This window comes from Melanerpes formicivorus, unplaced genomic scaffold (assembly GCF_026170545.1).
Source record: "Melanerpes formicivorus ecotype bairdi unplaced genomic scaffold, bMelFor1.0.p_v2 SCAF_36, whole genome shotgun sequence".
NCBI lineage: Eukaryota > Metazoa > Chordata > Aves > Piciformes > Picidae > Melanerpes > Melanerpes formicivorus.
In genome coordinates, this window is record NW_027142388.1 from 3871340 (window position 1) to 3896724 (window position 25385).

Consider the following 25385-nt stretch of genomic DNA (forward strand, 5'->3'; position numbering starts at 1 on the left):
CTAGAGAGAGAAGAAGAAGGGGGAGAAAGGAGATTTTCAAGCACTGCTCTGCCACCTGTTCCCGAGGTTGACAGCAGTGGTTTAGTCAATGTTTCGCTCCTAGGACCACAGAGGGTGGAGAGGATGCTTTTGAACGCACAGTGCTTCTCTGAAGTTGTGCTTCATCGCCTGTCTTCATATTGCTCTTCTCTAACATGAGAGAGAAATGGTGCTTTCAGCACTCCTGGAAGTAGGCATGGCTGTACAAAAGTCCTAGAGCCTGACATGAGAGAGAAGAAGACAAATATCCTTCACTCTTTAGTACCTGTAGATCTCAACTGTGATGCTGGTATTTCAGTACTGCCACTTGCTGCCTACGACTGACCCAGTGGCCAGGTGTCCAGTTCCTAGTATGGAGATGTGTCTCAGTGCCACCTTCAGGACCACCCTGAGAGGTCAGTACTGGCCCAGCGGCCATGTGCTTAAATACCACAAGGGACAATGAAGAAAACATGAAGCAGAGCATGATTAACTCTTACAGCCAAGGGTGGCTCTCTAACTACTAACTGATCCTTCCTCCTTCACTTGAAGCTGTGTTTGTCCATAAGTGAGAGGCACCAGTGTTTGAAATCCCAGCAACTTTTTGCTCTCATCTGCAAAGAGTGTTACAGGGGGAGGAGAAGGATAGATGTGTCATTCACAGCTTCATTCCTGGGTTCATTTACTAACAAATTATTCTGCTAATTCCCTTGTGAAATATTGGGTGGAAAGAAGTGTTTAATTTATTAATAGGTTCTATTCGTATCAGTTTGGTTCTATTTAAATTGCACTATTTAAAATGTCGGCTTGTACAAATTGGTACTTTTAATGGCAATAAAATCCCCTTGCTCCTTTCTGTCCTATTTCAGTGCAGTCTCAGTACCTAGCAGGCTTTGCTCATGGTGCTCTGATATAACCCCAGTAGGTTCAAGCAGCCCTAGTAGTGCAGCACAGGAAACCACGCTCAGCGGGAATGCTGCCACAACGCAGGCGCTGCAAGCGAAGCCTGGGGAGCACACGGATCACTGCACTCCCATGGATGTTGACATCACTGCCAGCTAGGTGCCCCACAGTCCATTAATATTTTAACACAATATTCAGGATACTATATGGAGAATGAGCTTCAGTACTCATCCAGTCTGGAGTAAACAGCCCTGTAGAGGCCTGTATAGTAGGAGATGAAGGAAGAATCATGCTCAAGCAAGAGCGCATTTCCGATTTAAGTGCTCAACTCTGCATGCCTTTCTGCCACTTTACACCTCATCAGTATGCTTTCTTCCTGAAGATAAGACTGCTAGACTCAACCACATTGAGGTGTTAGAAACACAAATATACTCACAGCCACCTAGTCACACAACCACAGCTCTCAGCATCATTGTCCTGACTCATCCACTGTAAACCACGTTTCAAAAGTGTTGCCCATTTGCAAACTTATGAGGACTGATTTTTCATCTTTGCTCCCATGTCAAAAATGTTCAAACAGCACAGCAATCAGAGGTAATCCCTGCTGGAATCTGCTAGAACGATTTCCAACCAGCAGTGAGCCTGCATTCACAACTACCAGCATCAGGTATAAAGGCAGGAAATAATCCACTTGAAATTCCTCATGTTGAGGAATTTCTGTTCTCGTAACAGAAAAGCCAAGAGCGTCAAGCACAGAACTCTAACTATACTACACCAATACTGTGCTATTATCCATCAAAATGTTAATCCTCACACATAATTAGGTAAATTTGATAAAATTTTTTTCCTAAGTACATTAAAAAAAAATTGTCATTGACTGACTTAACTCTATTTTAGGTCTTTATTAAACAGCTGTGATTCAGCTATCTCATCATCTTGCCTAGGATTGATGCCAAACCAACAGGACAAATGGTAGCAGCCCATTAATTACAGCCTTTTCAAAAACACTGGCACACCAACTTTCTTCCATCATCTAGATCTTCCTAGAATGGTGCCCAGTCATCAGCCAGCTCTTCTGAAACTCCTGGGTGTAAAGTATCCAACCCACCAATTTCAAAGCTTCCAGACACAGCAGGTGCTTTGTTTCTCCCTGAAATAGGAACCATTTAACTACTACAGGACAGAGTTACAATTTCCCTAAATACAGCAGAGAAATACCCATTGAATTCTGCAGCTTTCTGGTTTCTGATCCATAACCCTAGCGCTCCCACACATCAAAGCCTGTCAAAATTATTGCACTTTTGACCTATACAGCTCCTAGACAGCTGCAAATTAAAGGAAAAACAAATTACACCATTCCAAATCCTTTCACCTTCCTAAGTGCAAATGTTCACCAGAATTACTCAAAAGGCCTCAAATGCCAGCTGTTTAAAGTTAGCACAGACTCACCCCACCTATTACCAGACTCCAACCTTTTGCTGTTTTCTTGAATTACAGTCTGCTCCCAATACCACCTGTTTCTTTGCTCCAAATTTCATTAAAGGCAAACTACACCTACACCCACGGTAACAAATTGAGACAATTTGACCTGACAAGGTCTTGCACGGGCAGGCAAATTAGAAGCATCACTGCTGCCATTAACCTTTCCAAGTAAATATCAATTATTAAACTTGCTGCACTATCTCTGTCCCCAGTTTGCTGCTGTGAATTAAGAGGGTCATCAGCCTTTTTGACAGATCTTGTTCATTTACACCTGCTGCCTGCCAGCAGGGGAGCCCGCACACCCGCAGCCCCAGCGCTCAGCCAAGCTGCCTTAATTCAGCAGTAATTACCCTAATGAGCCACATGCAGGACCCAACTAGGAGGACAAGTTGTTCCACTAAATGGATGCATTGGTTTCACAGGCACTCTCTGCAGACCTGGGCATTAGCAACCCGGTGAAAAGCTTCTTTCCCAAAGTTGCTTCTGGCTTGGCTGCTTGATTTCTAGCGATTTTCTCTGGGTGTTTTGCTTGAGTTGCAGAAATTCACAGTATCACAGTATATATATCAAAGGTTGGAAGGGACCTGAAGAGATCATCAGGTCCAACCCCCATGCTAAAGCAGGATCACCTAGGGTAGCCCATACAGGAATGCATCCAGGTGGGTTTTGAAAGTCTCCAGAGGAGACTCCACAACCCCCTGGGCAGCCTGTTCCAGTGCTCTGACACCCTCACTGGAAAAAAGTTTCTCCTTATGTTGAGGTGAAATCTTCTGTGTTCTAGTTTGAACCTGTTGTTTCTTGTCTTATTACCGTGCACCACCAAAAAGAGCTTGGCCCCCTCCTCTTGACACCCACCCCTCAGGTATTTATACACATTGATGAGTCTTCTCAAGACTAAACAGCTCCATGTTCTTTGACTGAGCTTTACTATAATAAACACCCAAACAACCCTGTTCCTCTCCCTTTGGTTATTGCTTCTGTAGCGTTTGTGAAGGCCAGAGGTGAGGTAGGCCTCAGGCCCATGCCCAGCCCAGCATCACCATGGCCACCTCAGCACCAGCACAGACCCAAACAAGCAACTCCTCCACAGGGGTTGGAAGGGACCTCTCAAGGTCATTGAGTCCAACTCCCCTGCCACAGCAGGACCATTAGAATCCAGCACAGGAACACACCCAGATGGGTCTCCAAAGTCTCCAGAGAAGGAGACTCCACAACCTCCCTGGGTAGACTGTTCCAGTGCTCTGTGACCCACAGTGAAGAAGTTCCCCCCCCATGTTGAGGTGGAACCTGCTGTGCTGTAGTTTATGTCCATTTCCCCAATTCACAGGCAAAACACTCCACCTCCTCTTGTACAGTGCCATATCCTTACACAGACATTGCAGCGACACCAGCCACCGTTATTAAGCACCTCAGGTGGAGCAAATTAACCCATCCAAGTAACTCACCGTGAGAAGGAGAAGGCTGTTGAAGAGAAGCTGCTTTTCCACTTGGATAAAGCTGCCCCGCTACTGTTACAGAAAAGCAGTAAAACCACAATCAAGCAACGTTTAGGAAGAAGTCCCCTCTACAGCCTGTTGACTTGGCCTGTCTGACAGAGAGCATGCACAGCCCACTGCTATTTTCTGCTTGGAGGCAGCAAAGGCCCCTTGCCAGCCCCTGCCAGACGGTGTTTTCCATCCAGTCAGCGTAACAGAGCTGAAACAGCAGCTCAGCAAACAGCAGGTAGAAGCACACGAAGGCCAACTTTGAACACGTTTGATAGCATTGCCTTTAGGTCTGCCCAAAATACTTTAGGACTCATCTGAGATGGAGAAAGACTCCAACAAACCAAACCATCTCTATACCCAAAGCCCAGCAAGAAAGAGTCTTGGAATGGTGCTGCCTGGCCTCCTCTCCTGAGGATTTGGAGGTGGAAGGGAATTCTTTCTTAAAGATAGGTTAACTACTGTGTCACTTCAGGACAGCCATGCTAGAACAAGATAAAAAGGCACAAGTGGACAACTGAAGTTACTTGGCAATTTATGTTCTTCCAAAGACCAAATCCTGTCCTCATCCAAATCCTATGCTCATGTCAGTATGTATTCACTGAAACATTACATAGGTGCAGAAGTTTTACTCAAATAGAGCCTACCTCATCACAGAGGTTAAAAGAATTCTCCAAAAGCATTAATTAACCCCAAGACTGCCTAAAACCCAGACCAACACAGCATCCCACAAGAGGAGTGCCACACCTGACACCAGCACAACTGGCAGAGAAAAGCTGGTGGTAGGCAATACTGGCTATCTGCAATAGCTCCAGTCCAGTTTTTACCAGGCACTGCCAGTTTGTGTTTGAGAGCATGAAAGACACTGTTCCCAGCTCTGTGGGAGCGGGCCAGTGCTGCAGATCGGGTTGGCTTGGCAGCCAGCAGCCAAGGGCAAGGTACAGAAGGTTTGTAAGGCCATGATCAATTTGCATGCTGCAGGTGCTCGCGGACAGTCCCAAGCCACATTCAGAGCCAAGAATTATGAACCTTGCGCTGTTGGACATCATGTAGCATGATTAAATATCATAACTCATCCTGGTAATAACTCTAGCTCTCATTAAAGTTCAGTTCTGCTATCCTGCACTGCTGCTGCTGCCTTTTCATCTCTCCCACCCAACTTCCTCCTCCCTATTTCTTCTTATGGGGTGGGGGTGGAGGAATATATGAATGGGCAGAACAGGTCTTCCTTCCCTAAATGGGCTTTTTCATCACCACTATGCTGGCTCTCAGCCCCCATTTTTTAATCATAATAGATCAGCCTGCTCTCCATTTACTTAAGCTCTTCTGATGTCAGAGGAAAGCACATTTTTATTTGGCATACCTATTTTCAAATCACGGGCACACTGCCCCTGCTCATTATTAATAAATACACTTCGATTTATCACAAGCTCCCTTTGAGTGCCATGGGGAGCCTGGGGCGAAAGGAGACAAATTCTTTTCTTAAGTTGTTCTGAAAGGTGCTGGGCTTGCCGACCCTCACCCCCATTAACCCAGCGCAGCTAGTGCACTCCTACTGGGAGCTCCACGGCTTGCGCAGCGGCAAACTCGGACTGATCTTGTGCCATCTCAATATATTTGTTCATTATCTTGCGCACACACAGAAGCATTTGGAAATGTATTCGGGGCACAGGCCAAATTGAATCATCTGCCTTCATTTTCCACACGATCTGAAGCTACAGCTGCTACAACAGGCTGTGGGATTTTTATTTTCCTTCCTTAACAGTTTCCCCCCCACACCCCCTTGCTCTTAAAGTCACAGCAGTCTGATTTTAAGCATCTTGCTGTTGCTTGGGTTTGTGTCTGGGTTTTTTTACAACACAGGTCTTGCAAACACACGTGGTGGGAAAAGAAATTTCCAACAACTTCCCTCCTTGCTGTTCTGAAGGCAAAAAATGAAAGCAGTGCCCTTAGGGAGAGGCATAATTAAAATATTCATTTCAGAGATGCCTGTGCTGGTGGCTCAGATAGGTCTGTTAATCCACTGATTCTCTCACCTCCAACACTGGACAGGTGCCAGCACAACCTACATTGTGCTAGACTTCGGAGCAGTGAATGGTCCCATGAAAGAAAAAGAATCCCTTCCAGATCAGCATGGGCAAAGGGCTCCACGCAGCACTGAGCCAAGTTGCCTCCTATCAGGAACATGTTAACTTCTCAAGCAAAAAAAAGTTTAATTTCTTGATAGAGTTCTGGAAAACGAGCGTTCATTTTTCCTGAGAGAAAGGACACAGCAAAAACAACCTTCAGATTAAGGATTTTCCTGACTTCAAGGCAAATCTATTTTGTCAGAAGCTACTTGGAGATAAGAGGGTACAGCTGAGAGGCATCCAAGTCCCAGAGTTTAGGTACAAGCTTTGAAATCACCAGAGACAGGGATGAATCCACCTTAACATGCTCATCTATCTAAAGTAATGCTGCTGAACGCCACTTTACGTCTCATCAGTGTGTAATGACTTTATCATCTGCTCTGCCAAAGGATCCTTTTTCGACTGTTTCTCTAGGGTCAATCTAAGGAAGAAAAATTTTCTGCAGATACATTTCATACTCACAAAGATTATGATTTCCCACAGCTACAAGAACCAAGAGCAACTGTTTCAAAAACATACCAGAACTAATTGCATGGCCTGTCCCCTTCCCAAAGGTGGAAGTGATGCCTAAACAATATTTTGGGCAGACATTTTTGCTAACATATGCCTGCATTTTAGCATCGACTCCTAGCTAAGCTTGTGTTTCTATTGGTAGACTATCAGCAGTAGCAGCTTTCTGCAGCAGGAGACAGTAAACTGTCTTAATACATACAAATGGACAATTTAATTAAAATATATTGGAGGCTTGGAAAAAGTACTACTTGTGGACCAAGCAGTCTGTTAAGGGATTGCACTCAAGGCTAGTTCAGTGTATTTTAAGCAGGCAACAGTAAGTGGCAGGGAAACATACTGCACAGAGCTCTACTGCAATGATTAAAGACCACACTGAAATTATAAATGTCTGTTTTCCAGAAAGGAAGGGGGGGGGGGGGAAGGCACCCAGTTGCCTCTGGTTTTAATGCTCAAAACAAAACAAACCATTTTGCTTTAAATATGTACTTCTTTAAACCTGAAAAGAGCCATGTATCAAAACAAGGTGGAATCAGCTAAACACATTACTTCTGACTTGTTTCCTTGAAAATCCAGCCTTAACACATTCTAACAAAATTTATCTATCCCAAGCATACCTCATAATGAGATCAACTGGGAAAAATATCAGGCTTGTTTGTATATTTTATACTTGCTCTAACTTGGCAGTTTGGAGATTATGTATTCCCCAGGTCCCTCCTTAAATCGTTTCACATGCCGCAATTTGATTTTCTTTGCTTGCCCTTTTCCACAGTTTTTTTGATACATTTTATTGCGTTCTGGCTCAGAGGGAAACGTTCCCTTTGAATTAAGGGTGCAATCATTCCACCCCCACCCCCACCCCCCTCTAAATAAGGACCTATGGTGTAGAAAGTAATGTTATGGTCTGAGGATTTTATGATTGAAGCAGGGACTCATTTTAACAAATGGCAGTCCCATCAGGTCAGATCAGAGCAGTTTTTCTAATTGGGTGGTGCTGCTGTGGATGTTGTGATCAGCTCTCAGCTATAACTCATTTTAAATGTGACATGTCCACTTTTACTTACTGTGATGAAAACAGCAGTGTTATGATACAGAAGGAAAGTAGCTCCCCCCCCCCCCCATTTTTTATTGTAAACAAAAAAATCAAGCCCACTTCAAATTCAGAAAGTTCTATGGATTCCTGAAGCTTACATTTCATGGTATACAGACTTCTTGTTTCTAATCCTGGCTTATTCATTTCCTCTCTCTCAATTACTTAACCCGCACTGCAGCTGAGAAGTCTGGAACGTGTTGGTTAATTTTTACCTCTTTCTGGGATGCGGAGAGGTTGAATTAATGTTAGCAAAGGATTTCTGTGCTTAGGAGCCATCAGAGCCAGCTGCTGCAGGCAGGCAAGTACAACAACTTACTGCAATAAAAAGATGATTACTGAAAAATCAAAATATTCCAAGTCAGTTTCTCAGGTACTTGAGCAATGTTAACCACTCATTAAAAACCCACCCTTGCATTTTGGTGCTCACTGGTAGACATGAGGGTCATCTTCCACTCTTTAGAATCAAGTGAAAACTGAGCACATTTGCTTCAGCTCTCCGGGAGTCACTTTTCCAGGTCTGGGCTCTCATCTCTCTCTACACTGCTGCATGTACCACTAGTGCTGCAAAGGCCTTCCTTCCCATGCTGGGATCACAGAGGCACAGGGCAGCCTCAAGCTCTCTGCAGTGGCCATGCAGGCTCTGCTGAATACCTGCTGACTTGTTTTGCCCTTCTGAATACCTAACCAGCGAGAAAAGCCACGTTTGATCTCACCAGTTCTGAGACATGTGGCCAAAAGAGTGGGCCAGTGCCCTTGGAGGCTGGAGAAGCCTTTTTGATTAGCGCTGGGCGCTGAGAGGCCATAAGCAGCCCGAGGGTTGGCATTTCTGCAGCTCAACTAATGCACTGGAACCGCCGCAAAGATTTTTCACAGCTTCCCTGCTGGCAGGTGGCCTCGGCTGCGGCGCAGGGCCGGCACCGCTTCCCCGCGCCGGCCTGCGCTCTCCGGAGCGGGAAGCTCGCTGCGACGCGAGAGCTAATGCTTATTTTGGAAAAGAGCTGGTGCTTAAGCAGGCAAAACTGCTCAATTTTACAGCTGCCATCAGGCCTGCACAGCAAACTGCACTCTGCATGCCCCCAGCAGTACTTGGCAGATGGTAGTAGACAGCTGGGAAAATCTGGGTTTGACATACGTCAGTGATAAACTGTGTCAGTGTAGACCTGCTTAGGTTACAGCTCGCTAGCATGTGTGCAGGAGGGAGACTTTGCCTGGTGAAGGGTAAATAGCATTCCTAACCAATTTAGCTAAAATCTGCCTTCTACAACAGGGGACACAGGCAGTATCTCCAGGCCCTCGGGGCTGTCTGGGGATACAGGCAAGTTGACAAAGAGGTGACATGTAATTTTGTGATTCATGGGCTACAGCACAAACACATAACAAAACAGTGCCCACTACAAGTGATGACTTATCAGGTCCTGCTGCAAAGGCAGACTATAGCAATTGCCAGAGAAAGAAGTCAGGACTCTGCTTGCTCCTTCCATAAAGAAAATGCTGAGAAATCAAGTAAAGCTACTGAGGCATCTCAGTCTGTGCTGATAAATAAATGAAGGCACCTGCAAGCACACACACACTAAAAAGACTCTTCAGTCACCAGGCTGTATGTGAAGCAGCCTGCAAAGATAAATGATAATGAAACCATAGCTGGACAAAGGACAGTCACCATCAACTAAAAGGCAGCACCTAATAATTACTGCATCCGCTGTAACACTCAGCCAGAATAGGATGCCTCTAACTACACTTTAATTTAGCGACAGGTCTAAAGGGATAGCATCCAATAAATACTCCATGAGGGAGCTGAAAGCCTCTGAGCAAGTTACTAAATAAGATTTGCAGCATCAAGTTTCACATTAAGGTGATTCAGACCTGTGACTTTAGGTTATAAAATGCCAGCCAATAGGCACCAAATGAAAAGTTGGTTTTGCACAGTTTTGTTGATGGGAAAGAAAAGGACACACCAAGATCAGTTCAGGACTCTTACAACAGATGCATCAAGTGTTACCAACACCAGTGCAGCTGACCATATCGAAAGGATTACTGTAAGGGAAGTAACTCTGAGAAGGATGGAGATACGATTGACTAAGCATCCATTTAGCAAGGAGAGAGCTGTGTTCAGCTGCAGCCAACAGACTAAATTAGGCTGAGTTTACACAGTGCTTTTAAACACCATGTAGGAGGCAATCAGAATTGACAGCTTTCACATTGCTGCCATCTATGCATACAGATACCATCTATTAAAGGCTAATATCAACAGCTGTGGTGTTCAAAGCAAAAGCAGATTTAATATACATATTAAATTGTCCAAAGCTGCAGGAGACGTTTCAAACTATATTAGGAAATTCAACCAAGAAAAATACGTCTGTATACTGTGGTGTTTCTCTTCTAATACTATTGCCCACCAAAAGCAAGGGGTTGGAATCAAAAAGAAAAGGTGATGAGAACCTTCAAAAGTTATTTTGGTAAAAGACCACCCCAAAAAGGCAAGGTAAACACGTTACTATTTATGTCAACGCAGTTCTGCTTGATCCTCAGGAAGAAAACAGGCTCATTTTTCAGCCTTCTGATTACAGAAAGGGAGGTACTAGATAACATTTGCTAAGAGTAAAATGGAGACCTGTGGCACAGCCCTAAAATGGGAAAGACAGATGTTTCAATAGACCTTGGAAAATTGAAAATGAGGACAAGGATGGAGAAATATTTCAAAGGAGCAACCAGGACTGGCTGGGCAGCCACAGGCACATTGCTGTGATACCAGGCTTAAACAGAAGGGAAAAACAAAACCAAACCCAACAGTACTGGATTCAGCTGACTAAATTAAACTATTTCCATCAACAAGATTTTCTGGAAAATAAGCTTCTTGATTAAGCCTAGTTTCATTTCTTTGATAAGTTTGGTTGAAAAGGGAGCTGGATAAATGTGCTACAGTTAGGATTCTTGAGGCACTCACTGCAAGACATTCTGACAAAAATTAGTGCTATAAAACCATCAATGAAGCATACTTTAAAGTGGGGAACATACTGTCTAAGTCCTCAAAATCAGTGTCAATAAATAATCAATGTTTGCTACAGAAGGTAAGAAGATTTAAACAGGGCTTGCAGTTATTCAACAGTTCCATCAATAGCTCAGAAAAATATTGTCAATTCTGCTGCAGATGCAATTTATAAATGGCAACAATACCAGTTTATAAATAATTAAGGATGAGGAGAGGAAGGCAGGTTCAGGCAGTGGCTTAGATGCCTTGAAAAAAACACTTCAATAGGAAAAACATCCCAAAGCAGAGCTGCACCATGATTGTGAGGAACGAAGGCAGCCGCCTGCAGCTACTATCAAAGAGAATACACTGCCAAACAGAGCTGCTTGGGAAAAGCTGGGAGGGTCACATTGGACAAGCATCTCCATATGATCTTCCAGCATAATGCCATAACCAAAGAGAGCTAATTCAGGCCCTGAGCAAGGGAAGAAAGGCCACTTTCCCTTGGATATTGATTGGAATGATGTTGGAAGGCTTGCTCTTTCTACAGCCTCTCCAGGCAAATCCAAGGCAAAGCTTTTCTGAACAGACATCTTATGACAATCTATGGTATAAACTTGGACATTGTCCTCCTCACATGGACCACAGAGATGAATCAAAAAGCCATTAGAACAAGCACAAATTGCCAGCAACTATCCAGGTGAGATGTACTGCAGCTCTCTCCTTCCTTCGAGCTGGGAACAAGTTACCATCCTGATGCTGACCATCTGGGTAAAGGCGAATTTTGTAATGGCAGCTTGCAAACCCTGGGGGTTCTTGTCTGTACTTCAGAGCAGGGACAAAAGCCTCCACATTCTCTCTCAACAATTCACTGCAACCCTCCAAGCGTCCCATGTGAAAACCCCATGCTTAGTACAGTAGGGTTTCAAATTCATTACTAGGACTCTGAGGCACCACAGCAACACAATTAAAACACCACCAGATGTGTGTCATATAATACATGTTAAAAAAAGAAGAGACATACTGCGTGCAGATACAACAACAATTTGCTGTTCAAATTAGCTCAGGAATCAGTACCATCCCTATAAAGCCAGCATGTAAAACACATGCTACTGGAGGCATGCATACACTGCATGCAATTTTTTCCAGCTAAAGCCACACGTGCAATTAATAAGCTGAAGTGAAAGAAGAAAGGAAACAAAGTAAATAAGTAAATACAAAGGCTGCCCAGGGAATGATGAATTTAGCAGAAGCTACTGTCAAAGATCACAGGGCTGAGCAGACAGAGCCACAGCTGCCAGCTCATACTATGCCCTCAGCAGCATGGTCACACCCTGGGCTCGGTTCAGCTGAACAGAGAACTTGCATGGAGCAGAAACAGATGTCAAACAGAGACCCAACCAGGTTTCTTTGCCTAGTACTGGAGTAAGGCTAAGCTACAGTAGCTACTTTAAATCACAGGAGACAGCAGACAGTTTGCAGACAGGATCAGGCCTCATACTCTGTGTTTTCAGCCATTCCACAAACCAGCCCACAGTCACATCCCCATGATATCTGAAGATCACCTAAAATCTAGGAGCAATGCTCCAGCACATCAGCAGCTGGGGAAGAGCTGGGATTAGAGGCAAGAGAACTATCCCCCCAGTACAGAGGGAACAGCTGGCTGGCCCGAGCTACGGTACGGTATGAATCTCCAAAGCAGAGACAGGCCACGCGCACACCGCCGTGAATACTTTCATTCAAACTTCAACCATTGAAATGTTCTCATTAGCCCTACAGATTGCTCTTATTGCTAATTCAAACTCTACCAAACCCCTATCTGCAGTCTGTCTAGACTTCCTGGGACCCTTCCATTCCATAGCAGAGGTCTTCTTGTCCAAGCCAACTGTACCTTGCCACCCACAGGCAATGGAAAGTTACCCACAGCTGCTTCACTTCAGAACCAGTGTAACTTTCTTCAGGCTTCCCACAATAGCAGATGAACCAAGCCACTCTGGCAGTAATCAGAACAAAACTTACATCTCTGCAGGTCTGGAAAGCGGGTCCCTGTCTCTGCACTTGAAGCAGAGGCAATCTGAAACATCTTTGCTGGCTGCTTGTGATCACACATTGTGATCAGTCAAGACATTGGTGTTGTCAAGGAAACTTTCAATAAGGCCATGAGATCCTGGCACCACTAATGCAAGATTTTTGATCTAGGAAAACACTGCTGTAACTAGCAGAGCAAGCACAGCCAGCTCCACAAGGAAACACAGAAACAATTTCCTCTGGATGCCCGGGGGACATCCTGTTTGCTGTTCAACTCCTGAAGAAAACAAAAATCCAAGGATAATTACAGACGAAGCAACTAAGGTGAAGCCCTTTGGTAATTTTCAGCCCTGAATGACTAAAAAGGGGTGACAATTATTTTAGTTAATGATCACTGAACTTGGAGATTAACATTCACAGCTAAGGAACATGAAGGAGCTCTTTAGAAGGCAGCACTGCTGCTAGGCTAAGCCCAGAGCTCTGTGAAATAGCTGTTTGACACCTGCTATCATCAAAGGATGCAGCACATTACCCAAGGATGCAAACAAGTCAAGAAAGCCCAGAAAAAGCTCAGTAAGGATGGAGTCTGCTCTACTTTCTTCCTATTTAACACAGACTGCAGTCTGTGTCCACAGTTATGGTGGACAAAAGTGCTTCTTGTTGGCCTACACTGTATTCTTAGCATGTTCAGCACAGTGGCTTGGGCACTACAACTACAGTTTTTAAAATGTCTCCAACACAAAAAGAGTGGTTGGAACACTAGCTTGGAGCAAAAAACATGATCTGGATTTCATACTCTACTTTCTGTGATGACAGAAGAGCTAACTCAAGTGCCCTTGTTTCAAGTGCTGCTCTTGACTTGTATGCCTCCAAAATCCAACCCCAAACTGTTTGGCTTAGATTATTCCTCTTGTGACGGTTACAGATCGAAAAGAACATCAAAATCCCACATATAAGCATTCCCTGATGAAAATTAATCCTTCCCCTTCAAGTGGGAGGCCATGATCCTCTAAATTTGCAAACTGCATCCTGACACAGCTGACTGGGCAAACTGCAGAAGCAACCATGAGGCAGTTACACCATCTGCTGAAGGCTATTCATCTGGTCTGATCTGGTCTCTGTGTGGTGACACAGCCTCTGCTCCCTGATTCTGGAGAGCAACATTGTGGTGTCTTTCAGAAAGATGCTAGACTGTGTTTGGGGATAAGCTGGGCTCAGAGGAGGGAAATCATGACTAAGACAGCCCCAGATAAACACAAGCCTTTGCACCTAGAATTGTTTCACAGAGGGCACAAGGAGGCCACCAGTTTAACAAGAAGCCCTTATATGAAGCTGATTTAAACTCCTCTCAATGTTTTATAGCATGCTTATCAAGCTTTAAGCCAAACCTCAGTTTTGTTTGGGTTTAATAAGTAATGAATCAGTCTAACTTGAACTGGAATGAGCAGCTTTTAAAGCAAAATTAAAGTAGCAGCCCACTTAACTTAGACTGCTGCAGTCCATCCCGTAAGAATGGTATTAGCCGCAGGAAATGCTTATCTCCCTTGTCACATTTGGTGCAGAAAGGTATTTTAAACAGTAATAAGCATCTGCTTTCTCTACTTGTTCAGTGGGAAAATCTGGAGATACACAAACAGCACCACAGAGGATCATGGAGTAAAAGCAAGACGCGTTTATGAATGATCCTGCTAATATTTCCTGAGAGCATCTCCAAATAGTCTGCAAATACCCATCAAGTTTAACCAGCAAGGATGTGCAGTGGAAGGAATGAGAACATCTTACGACTTTGGGAGCATCAAGCAATGGACCTGGGATAAGGCTACAACTACATCTGTGGAGAGAACTGGATGGCTACAGACACCACAGCTTTCAATAGAATACATCTTGCATCTTAACCACAAGACCACTCTCCCTGCATGATGTCTAAGTATTTGTTAGAAGGAAAGTGTAATGTGAACAGAGTAGAGCTTGCTGAGAAAGCAAAACAAGGAATTGTTGCTTTTTTTGGACACTGAATGGAAACCCTGTGCCTCCAGAGAAAACAGTCCGGTAAAGGTTGCGGAAGAGGGTTAAGGGAGCATGTCTTTGCCTCTTGGAAGATATGATGGGATTCAGGACTGCCCTTGATACTTGGGATAGTGAGGTTTTACTCTGGGCAGAAAGACCTGTGTTTGAGTGATGCCTGATGGCAGCAGGCTTTGAAGTACCTTGGATATAGATTTGGGGAATTACCAAGGGCTGTCACACCACAGGATCTTTACAAGCAGCAGTAGGACCCAGAACAGCTGTAACCAGGGGGAACAAAATCGAGAGCTCAATCCAGAGATCAAAAGTCAGGAAAAGGACTTCAGTGAGTTGTAGCTCTTTCTGTAAGAGCAAGTTTGGGAGAAAGAAAAAAGCCCAAATTAACAAAATTCACCAAGGCAGAACTAGGGCTAGAGACAGATACCCAGGTAACCATTCAGATCTTTAATGTTCCCTTGTTGCTGCCTGTGAATGAGCGGCAAGAGGACACCAGAAGTAGCAAGTGGGAATAGCAAAAGCCTCTGAAATTGCAATGCAAAAATTGAACACATCTACAGATGTAAAACTGGTCTCACCTGGAGCTTTTGTGCTAATAGTTGTCTCAGCTGATATGCAAATTCTATGTACCATACACATCTAGATACCATGGCACTATAAACATTCTTGTTCAAAACATTCTCCCTTACTGCTATTGACAATGTTCCTGACAGCTTTCTATTTAAAACAATATGACTGCTCAAGGAAACCATTAACAGACAGCTAAAGGAAACAATCTCCTTCACTGAACCAACACTGTTTGCTTGGCAAAACAAAGCCATTAACATCTGAGTTCACAGGAAAATATATTAGCACAACAGATGCATGTGCATGTATTTTGGCCCTTTGGTAAAATGCACTGTTTTGGGGCCAGATGTTTCTGCTCATGCCAAAGAAGAATCCAGCTGCATCAAGCTGTGAATATTTCTTCTGATCTGTCAAAATCTGCTATGAACTAGAAGAGAAAAAAACAGAACTGAAGTTTGAAATAGAAGAATAGAAGTCTGTTTTCCACTGGGGATTTTACCACCATCTGTATTTTAAAAGCTTTAGTACAACTTGACAGAGTCTGAACAAAACAAAACAAAACAAAAAGTTTGCACCACAATAGGTAAAAGCACATTGAAATATTGTTCAAGTAAGGTTTCTGGTAAGAGTTGAAACATATGGCAGGAGAACAGTTTTGTGCATATTTCCCTCCCCTCCACCCTTAAAAATCAATTCATTCTTATTAGCTGGATTTACAGCACGTTTAAATCGGGCAGCCTTTCTCATAGCATGCTTCCATTAGGAGCTGAACTCTCATTATTGAGATGATAGAGTAATATTGAATTACTGGGCAAACAAGGTCCTTTTTCACAAACACCAGAGGTGATTCTTTTTCTCACGGTTTCTAAAACCAGGTGGTTGGGTTGTTGGTTTCCCTCCCCCACACACTTTCATTAATAGAATTACTATGGATTTGCACTGATGCAGGAGTAAAATTATATCCTTTTCCTGTAACCATAGAAAGAAAGCAGCCCAAATGGAAACAGAACAGAGAAGCATAAAACATGACAGCATCTCATCACAAGGCGAGTTCACAAACTGTGCCACATTTGTCAATGCTTGGTACTGTCCTTCCTAAGAGCTGTCCAGGTAGCAGGACCAGCACACTCGCACCTCACAGCCCACCCATGCAAAAGCTCTTCTCTTCTCACAGAAACCTGCTGGTTTATCCCCAGAAACCAGCTCCTCCTGCTCACAGGGAGAACGCAGCAGCAGGAGGATCAAACAGTGACTTGCTTGAGTAAGTGGCTGAACCGTTATCTTCTGGTGAGTCCCTATAGCTGAGATTTTCTGAAGTGCCTCAGGGTACCTTGTCTCCTAAAGGCATCAAGATTCCTCTCTCTCATGTTCTACCCTCAAGATCTCAGTCTTAAAAATAATAACAATCTCCTGAAACAGACAAATACAGACAGTACAGTGCAAAGGAAGCAGAATATAGCTGGCTGTGTCTGAACTGAACTCAGTTTAAATTCTGATCTTCTCCAGTCATTGCCTGCTCTCCACATTTGTACGCCAGCGCTCCGGCAGCTGTGCTGCCTTCCAGGTGTGCGGCACAGCTTTGCCACTGACAGGGTTATCTATTTTACAAAGAATTATGCTAGCAGTGAAAAATCACAGTAGAACTGTTTTGAAAGAAGCAAGCCTCAGATGGACAATTTAGATTTCACAGAAGTTGAAAGAGGATTTGCAGGTTCAAATTATTAATCAACACCCTGCCAGGCAGGGGCCAAGAGCAATCTGCTGGCGCAGAGTTTCCTTGGACTTATGCTGTAAAACCTGGATTTTAGGTCGACTCTGGGGGGAAAGGGGGTTCTGTGCCTACAGCCCTTTCTCTCTGTAGCATCCAGGGAAAAACAATTCCTGAATTTTAAAGGCAAACAGGAACTTATGGATGGTAGGGGAAGTTCTCCTTCCAGGAAATTGGAAATTCAGGGGCTGAGCCAGTGGACATACTGCCTGTGACAAGGTGACTCCCCGTTGCTGGTAAAATCATGTTCCAGCTATGACAAGACATTATAAACTGTATGGAGACCCAAGAAGCCTTTCTGTTGTTAGCAAAAAGAGTGTTTAAAAAAGGCCACACAAAGGTGGGTGCCCTTAGAGTACCTGGTCTGTGCTGCAATAGCACCAAAGCAGCAACTGCGATGACTCAGGCAGCTCTGGCAAGGAAGACTTTAATTGCAATAAGCACTTAGCACAGAATAACGATGGTTAATCACAGAGATTGCATAGTGGGTGCCCTCTAGTCCCCTCAGGCTAGCTTTACTATCCTTTTGCTTAACCTACGAGCATGCCTTCAAAACTCTGCAGGACCAAACTTAGAAGAAAATAAAAAGAAGGGAAAGAAGAAGGACAACCCCCCCCAAAAAAAAGGAAATGAAAGAAAAGGAAGAAACTCTTCAGTAACAGTATTAAAGGACATCCTAACCCATGCTCATCCACAAATAACAATGTAAACCCAGTACAGGCAGATTCCACATTTTGCTGCATATTTCTCTCAACCCCAACACAACCTCCTGGAGAACAGTCCCTGCCTCTACTGAGTGAACCAGTGGCATCTATAAGCAGGACAAGCAGTGGCATGGAATTGAACAGTAGCATGGATTTGCCATGCCTCTCGGTCATGGCTTGCTGGTATATTTCAGAGGAGCAGACACCTGTAGATAACCAGAACACAGCTCACACAGACAAGAAATCACCCCACCTCCTGTGTTTGCACCCTAAAGCACAGGAGGCTGAGCATGGGGGATCCTGCAGCCCTGCTGTACCAGCAATTGGTGCAACACTGGTTCCTAAGCAGCTGCTGTGCTCGCTCTCACATCTGAAGCCCCAAGTGTGGATGGTTAAATGCCTCAGGGTCTGAGCATGGTGTGCTGTGGGCAGCATCTCCCAGGAAAGAGGATGCACACACAGCCACAGGGATGAGCAAGACAGGATCACCCAACGCATGAGCCAGTCGACATCCGTTCCAGGTTTTCTCCCTCCAAACATTTTTGTTACAAAGCATTGCAAGATGAAAATGAGGAACTTGATGCAAAATCAAAATAGGAAGAACAGGACATACTCCCACAGTCCTTGACTGAACATGGTGATTTATTTTGCCATCATTTTTACCTTAACTGTCTCCCAGTGACACTATCCCCACAACTGCAACACTGCTGCTCCTCTTGCACTATATTATAATACTAGTTGCTTCTTCTTGCCAACTGCTCATCAAAGATTACCCCCAGCACAGCACTCTGTTCTTTCAGATCTAGTCAGAAGGCAATTTAGTTGCAGTCTGATGGGGGAGTGCTAAATTTTTCATTACAATCTTTCTCCAGAGGTTTGGTGTTTAATAATTTGTACTATATAAAATTTCACATATGGGAAAACACAGCACCACACAGCCTCTCAAGATGCTTCTCCTTTTTTTTTTTTTCCTTGCTGCTAAACATGTGAGCCCCCCAGCTAAAGGAGAGGATTCAGGGCATAATTAAAGCTTTATACTTTAATAGTAATATGGGTAAAGCTCAATTTTATTTTTTGAAAAGAACATGCCACATTTGTGAATTCCCATTTCACTGAGGATCAATTTTCAAACAGGCTTTTTACCCAGGCTCCTTTGTTCCTGATATACCATGGAAACATAAACCACAGAAGCAGCTTGTGGCGCTGGGAAAGACCCACAACTCTGCTTAGTCACTGTGAAGACTCTTTAATTCCTTGTGATCAATCCAAGAGCGGTGGTGATCATGCAGAGGACATGCAGGATGGTGGAACTCTGGACCAGGTTGCCCAGGGAGGTGGTTGAAGCCCCTTCCCTGGGGATATTCAAGGTGAGGCTCGAGGAGCCTAGGCAGCCTGATCTAGTTGGGGATGCCCCTGCTGACTGCAGGGAGGTTGGACTGGATGACCTTTGGAGGTCCCTTCTGTCCTGGACCATTCTATGATTCTGTCTCTAAGAGACTTGACATCTGCTCTGGGTTTCATCACATAGTTTGGCAGGGGAGTCTCTCAGATTGGTCCTGTGAAGTTCAAATCTTTGAAAGTTCAGCCCTCAGGAGAGCTGAAGAGGTTTCATTCTGCTGCTGAAACAGCCACCACCCTTCCCTACACAGCCTGGAAACCGCAGGGTTTCACGTGTGAGAATGCAGAGCCTGCTCCAATCTTCCCACAAAATTGCTTTCTCTCCACATTCCTGATGAGAAGAACAACCTGGAACACACTTCTGGAATTAACTACAGCTGTCTGCAGAGGATCAGCACGAGGTTTACATGTTCGTTAAGACCTCTGGAAGCTTCATCCTGAAGACTTAAGTGGGACTTAAGTAGGGAACAAATTCTGCAGTAGGCATTCACCAGCAAACCACCTATCACGTAATCTGCTTACTGCTGTAACCTACCAAGGGCCATGCAGCTTTCATCCCCAGGGCGTTTTCCTGCTGGGTCTTTCAGAATCCCTTTATCTTCTCAACAACATACTGAGATCTCAGTAACAACAGAGCTCAGCACAGCATGACAGAGAGGAAGGGCAAGTGAAAGGGAAGAAGGGGTGCTGGCAGAAAGGCAGGAGACAGATTCCTTGCATAGCTGAGACAGGAATAGTTACATGATGACCAGCATTTTGAAGACTAATTTTAATTACTTGATGAACTCTGAATTACAGCTCCCTTAAAGAAAAAAGCTCCCCAGTGCTTGTGTTCCCAGGATGACGACTTACAACATCAATCGCTTTCCCTCTTCTCTTAAGCATTCTCCTAAGTCAGTTCAGGACCACCACTCACAATATGGCTTTAATTCAATCCAAGTTTCTCCCATCTGCTCAAGACCTACAGACTGCCATAAAATAAAGTGCTTTGGTGCTCTGATGGATTTCTGATTTCCCATGGAGAAACTAGGTGATAAAGAGCCGCTTTGAACTAGAGCGGTAAAAATTTACAGTATTCTTTGACAAATCTCATACTTCAACAGAAGGGAAGACTCTAGTTTTGCTACTAAGTAACTCTGTGCCCCTAGATTGTGACTGAAAATCATGTTTTACTCCACCAACCAGCAGCACTACTGGGTGGGGTAAAGCAGAACTGATACTATGGGTAAGCAGTTACTTAACTCACAGAGCCTGCAGTGGGCTGGCAAGTATATCAAGCAACCTAGAACTGAGAAATAATGACCTTGAAAGTGAGAGCATATTTCTGGTTTTATCCATCTTTAATATCACAGCTTAAACTAAATCAGCCATGCATTTTAAGATCTGTCCTGTATCCTTCCAAATCTATTTGAGAATGCTGAAGTCTTGAAATGTAACTTGTTGAAGTGCAGAGCTTATGGCAGGTCAGAATTTTACCTGCCTTCTAACTGATGATGTGTGTTTCCTAAGTCAGTACAACTGACACAGGATAAATGGATCCCCACACTTAGTGAACCTTCTCAGTGGCCATAAAACAACTGAGATAAACAAAATAATTTAGAAAAGAAATTACTTTATGCTGAGTTCCAGTTTCACTGGCATGTATAAGTCCTGCTGTGTGAAGTCTCTGCTCTGTGATCCTCCTGCTTTTCACCGTGTAGCTTTGCGAGGACCAGGTCAGTGACCAGTTGCAAGAGCAGCAGTGTAACTCGAACTACTCGCAGGAAAAAGTGACCTTGAGGAAATTCACTCTTCTCAACACCTAGCAGTCATTTCCATGAAATCCCTAGGCAGGAAAATACACATATGGAGACATAATAGAGGCAAAGCCTCCGTGTCAAAGAGCATCTTGGACTCTTGCCATCCGGCCCATGACAGCAATCTCATTCTCCAGGACATCTGCTTTTCCAACAGAACACAAGACAGTCGTGCAGCAGACAGCCCAGGGGTCAGAATACATGACACAGAGTCAAGTTCTATCCCAGCCCTGACCTTACGTGCATTTATCTCTACTATTGCCCTCCCTCTTCCTCCTCTCCCTCCTCCCGCCCCCCTTTCAAATAGAAAGCAGTTATACATAAAATCATTATGCTCAGTTTGTGAGGCTGAGTTTATCTGTGACTGCCAAATGCATAGCAATCTTCAGGACAAAGTATGATTACTCTGTCATCGTGCACCTCTACAGATAGCAATGCTCACCTTATCCTTTGAACAGGAGGAGGTCAAAACACTGATGCTAAACCCGCGAGTCCTGAGAGCTAAAGGACGAGCTGCAGTATCAGTTTTTGCCAGAGGAAACTCATCCATGTTCTGATTTGGTGGGAGAAGGATTTATATCAACTTACACCAGATAAGGAACATGGGGAATAAATACATAAGTCAGAACTTGCTAATGGGTATTATTTCTGAGATAGTAGCAAGTTAATGCTATATAGCTAGGCAACAAAGCCATCCTAGCCTTGATAAAGGCATAAACACATTAAAGGAATAATCCCTGTGTGACAGGGGGTTAGTTGTGCATTCATAAAATTTTCACTGCTTCTGCCAGCACTGCCTTTTAAAAATCACTGTTCTGTCCCAGCTTGATCAAACCCTGCAGCCCACGATTTGCTTCTCCAATACGCACAAATACGCAGCACATCCCATTAGCAATCCTTTTGTAAAGGATAAACAGAAGCCGCCCGTATCACTGACAAACCAGCAGCTTGACCTAATTTCAGTAGTTCCATATTATTTCCACTATCAACTTATTTATCAACCACACCCTGCTGTGGAATCACCAGGGTCATGTTTTGCAGCCAGGCCCTTTTTCAGAGGAAGAGTGACAGGAAGCAAAGTCCTACTGTTTATGGTGGCTCTGGTTGTGCGGGTGTTGGGTTGGCCACCTACCCTGCCTCTGCCCGCTGAACTTGTAGCTTGCTTTATTTTACAGGTGTTCACAGGATTGTCTCGGCTGATCCTATCAAGTTACAGATAATTTTCTTATTCAGTAGAAGCAGTAATTCAGCACTAAGGAAAGGGTTTAAAACATGTTTGCTTTCCATTATTGAACAGGTCCCTTTCTTGATCACTTGCCTTTGAATAGAGTGCAAATTACAAAGTACATTCCCCAAGCAGAAGACAGCTACAGGTAGCAGACTGCTACAAGTTGCCTTGCTGTGGACTCAAAACCAGGGTAGCTCTTCAGTTTATGAAAAGAAGCAGCTAATAAGGAAATAATGATTTGATTCTATGCCAAACAATCCAGGCTGAACCAACCAAGTATTTTGTGATCTTTATCTTCCCCTTAGGAAAATTCACATAGCAAAACCACAGCTCTTAAGGTAACTTATAAAAAGCCTCTACTGGAGGATAATTTTACATTCTTGGCTCACCATCCAATATTTAATATCATTTCAGCATTCTGGGTGTGGAGTCTGTAGGTGTTTGGATAAATGGATCAATCCACCAGAGCTTTGTGAGCATCATTTTCTTTCCATGGAAAGACAGTTTGGGAACCTTTACCAGTCACCTTAGATGCCCCTGCACAGGCAGGACAAGCAGCAAAAAGTAAAGCAATGAAAACAGCTTTTGGCACTCTCTTAAGGGCACTGAGAAAACTTTGTAGTAAGACCAAAGTAGGGATTAAAATTCTTATGCTAAAAAAGTTTCCAATATCCTTCTCCAAGCTAAATTAATAATTCATATTAATAATTAATATTTCATTATAGTAATGCATAATACAGCACAATAAGGCCTCCTGAAGGGACAAGGTGGTTCCTAAACTTCAGCGTAAAAGGAGAATTTTAAAACTGCCATTTTGCAAGGTTTGGGCTCCCTCCTGACACTCACTAGTATGGGATGGCTTCAGCACTGGCATGCACATGACAGATTCACAGGATTCTTTGGGTTGAAAGGGGCCTTAAAGACCATCTTGTTTCAACCCCCCTGCCACGGGCAGGAACACCTTCTACTAGACCAGCTTGCTCAAGGCCTCATCCAACCTGGCCTTGAACACCTTCAGGGAAGTGGCATCCATGACCTTCCTGGGTAACCTGTTCCAGTGCCTCCCCACCCTCACTGTAAATTAGACAAAATTACAGTATCACAGTGTCACTAAAGTTGGAAGAGACCTCAAAGATCATCGAGTCCAACCTGTCACCACAGACCTCATGACTAGACCATGGCACCAAGTGCCACGTCCAATCTCCTCTTGAACACCTCCAGGGATGGGGACTCCACCACCTCCCTGGGCAGCACATTCCAATGATGAACGACTCTCTCAGTGAAGAACTTTCTCCTCACCTTGAGCCTAAACTTCCCCTGGTGCAGCTTGAGACTGTGTCCTCTTGTTCTGGTGCTGGTTGCCTGGGAGAAGAAACCAACCCCTTCCTGGCTACAACCTGCCTTCAGGTAGTTGTAGAGGGCAATGAGGTCTCCCCTGAGCCTCCTCCTCTCCAGGCTAAACAACCCCAGCTCCCTCAGCCTCTCCTCATAGGGCTTGTGCTCAAGGCCTCTCCCCAGCCTTGTTGCCCTTCTCTGGACATGTTCAAGTGTTTCGATTTCCTTCCTAAACTGAGGGGCACAGAACTGAACACAGTACTCAAGGTGCGGCCTAGCCAATGCAGAGTACAGGGGCACAATGACTTCCCTGCTCCTGCTGGCCACACTATTCCTAATGCAGGCCAGGATGCCATTGGCCCTCCTGGCCACCTGGGCACACTGCTGGCTCATGTTTAGGCAGCTGTCAATCAGCACCCCCAGGTCCCTCTCTGTTTGGGAGCTCTCCAGCCACTCCGACCCCAGCCTGTAGCTCTGCACGGGGTTGCCGTGGCCAAAGTGCAGCACCCGGCAAATTAGAATTAGATGGAAGAAGCAGTTCTTTTTTCTGGGAAGCCACAGCAAAAGAAAAGATCATAATATCTAAGTAAGATCTTAGGTATTTATTTTTAATAAATATGTTAGAGAAACCACTGTTGCAGTTGTCTAATGGTAAAATGGAGGGAGGGGAAAGGAGACTACTGTTGAAAAAAGTAGGAAACCTCCACTGCCATCTCCACCTGCAATCCCTCTGCTTCCCTGAAATCAGTGATACCTTGGGGCAAAGGAGAAAGCTCTTTCCTTGCTGAAATGTCACAGCAAATGGTTTTACAAGCTCAGTGTTGCTTTACCAGACATTAGCGAATCACTTTAATGGGAAAAATCTACCCCAGCTCATACGAACTGGAGCATTTCAGGCAAGCTCTGAATGAAAATGGTTTACCAAAGACAAAATGCCAAACATGCACCCCTCTTTCAAATGAGTAAGTTGTAAAAACAAAACTCTGATGCCAATTTGTAAGATTTAATGAATATGCAGACTGTGAAATGAATAGACTATGCCCCGAGCTGCTCATTTAGGATGCTGCTGTTATAATAAAATTAGGTAATTGTCCAATGAAAGCTCAGGACCCTGGGCTGGTGCCATCTAATTGAAGTTTACAACTTTATTGGAGACTCTTTGCATCTTATAGGTTTGCTTTGTAGAGTTTAATAGCTGGTGGCTTTGGCTCTAACTTAATTAGAAATCAGAAAGGAAGGTTGTGTCAGCATGATAACATTTGGCTAAGCTGAAATGTCGGTTTCAGGCATATTTCACCTGTTCTCATCTTAATTTAACTGGACTAATAGATCCTAATCACAGAACAAATGAGTCTCTAAAGTTAAGAGATAAAATAAAGGGCCACATCCTGCATGTCCTTCATCACCAGTAAAAGCACTGGGAGTCAGTGACCATCAAGCTGCTTTGAACAGCAGCTGAAGATTAGGATAGACACCATGATCAGTCCCAATCAAATGGACAGCCCAGAGCAAGGAGGGGAATGTGCTCCAGTTTCAGTCTTGTGAACAACCATGAGGTGTGAACTTGAAGATGTGCAGAAGGGGAAAGAATGGCCAGTGCAAATGAAGTCAGAAGTGCTACCAGTTATCTGCCCATGGTTAAGCAGTCTCCAGGAAGGGTCTGTGGTGAAGGAGAGCGCTTTTCACCTGTCTCTGTTGCAGGGGATGAGGAGGGGAGGGTTTCAGCAGATTTGGAGGTGGTGCATACCCCTTCACACTTATTTTTCAACGCTGTAACAATAACCTGACAGAAAGAGTTGATTGACAGATGCCAACTAAGACACTTGGAGGAGATAACAAAAGCCCTGGGAAACCAAGACTATATAACTTTCCAGAAGATAAGACGGAGCATGTTCGCTATAAACAAAACCACCTCCACATCCCACGCTGTGCGGCGGTCCATTAACACTCAG

General features: G+C 44.2%; 1 protein-coding gene across 17 annotated transcripts in view; it reads right to left on the reverse strand.

Moving 5' to 3' along the window:
- FBRSL1 (fibrosin like 1) overlaps positions 1-25385 on the reverse strand; it is a 563615-nt gene that overhangs the window by 310312 nt on the left and 227918 nt on the right. The gene's annotated exons all lie outside the window — the stretch shown is intronic.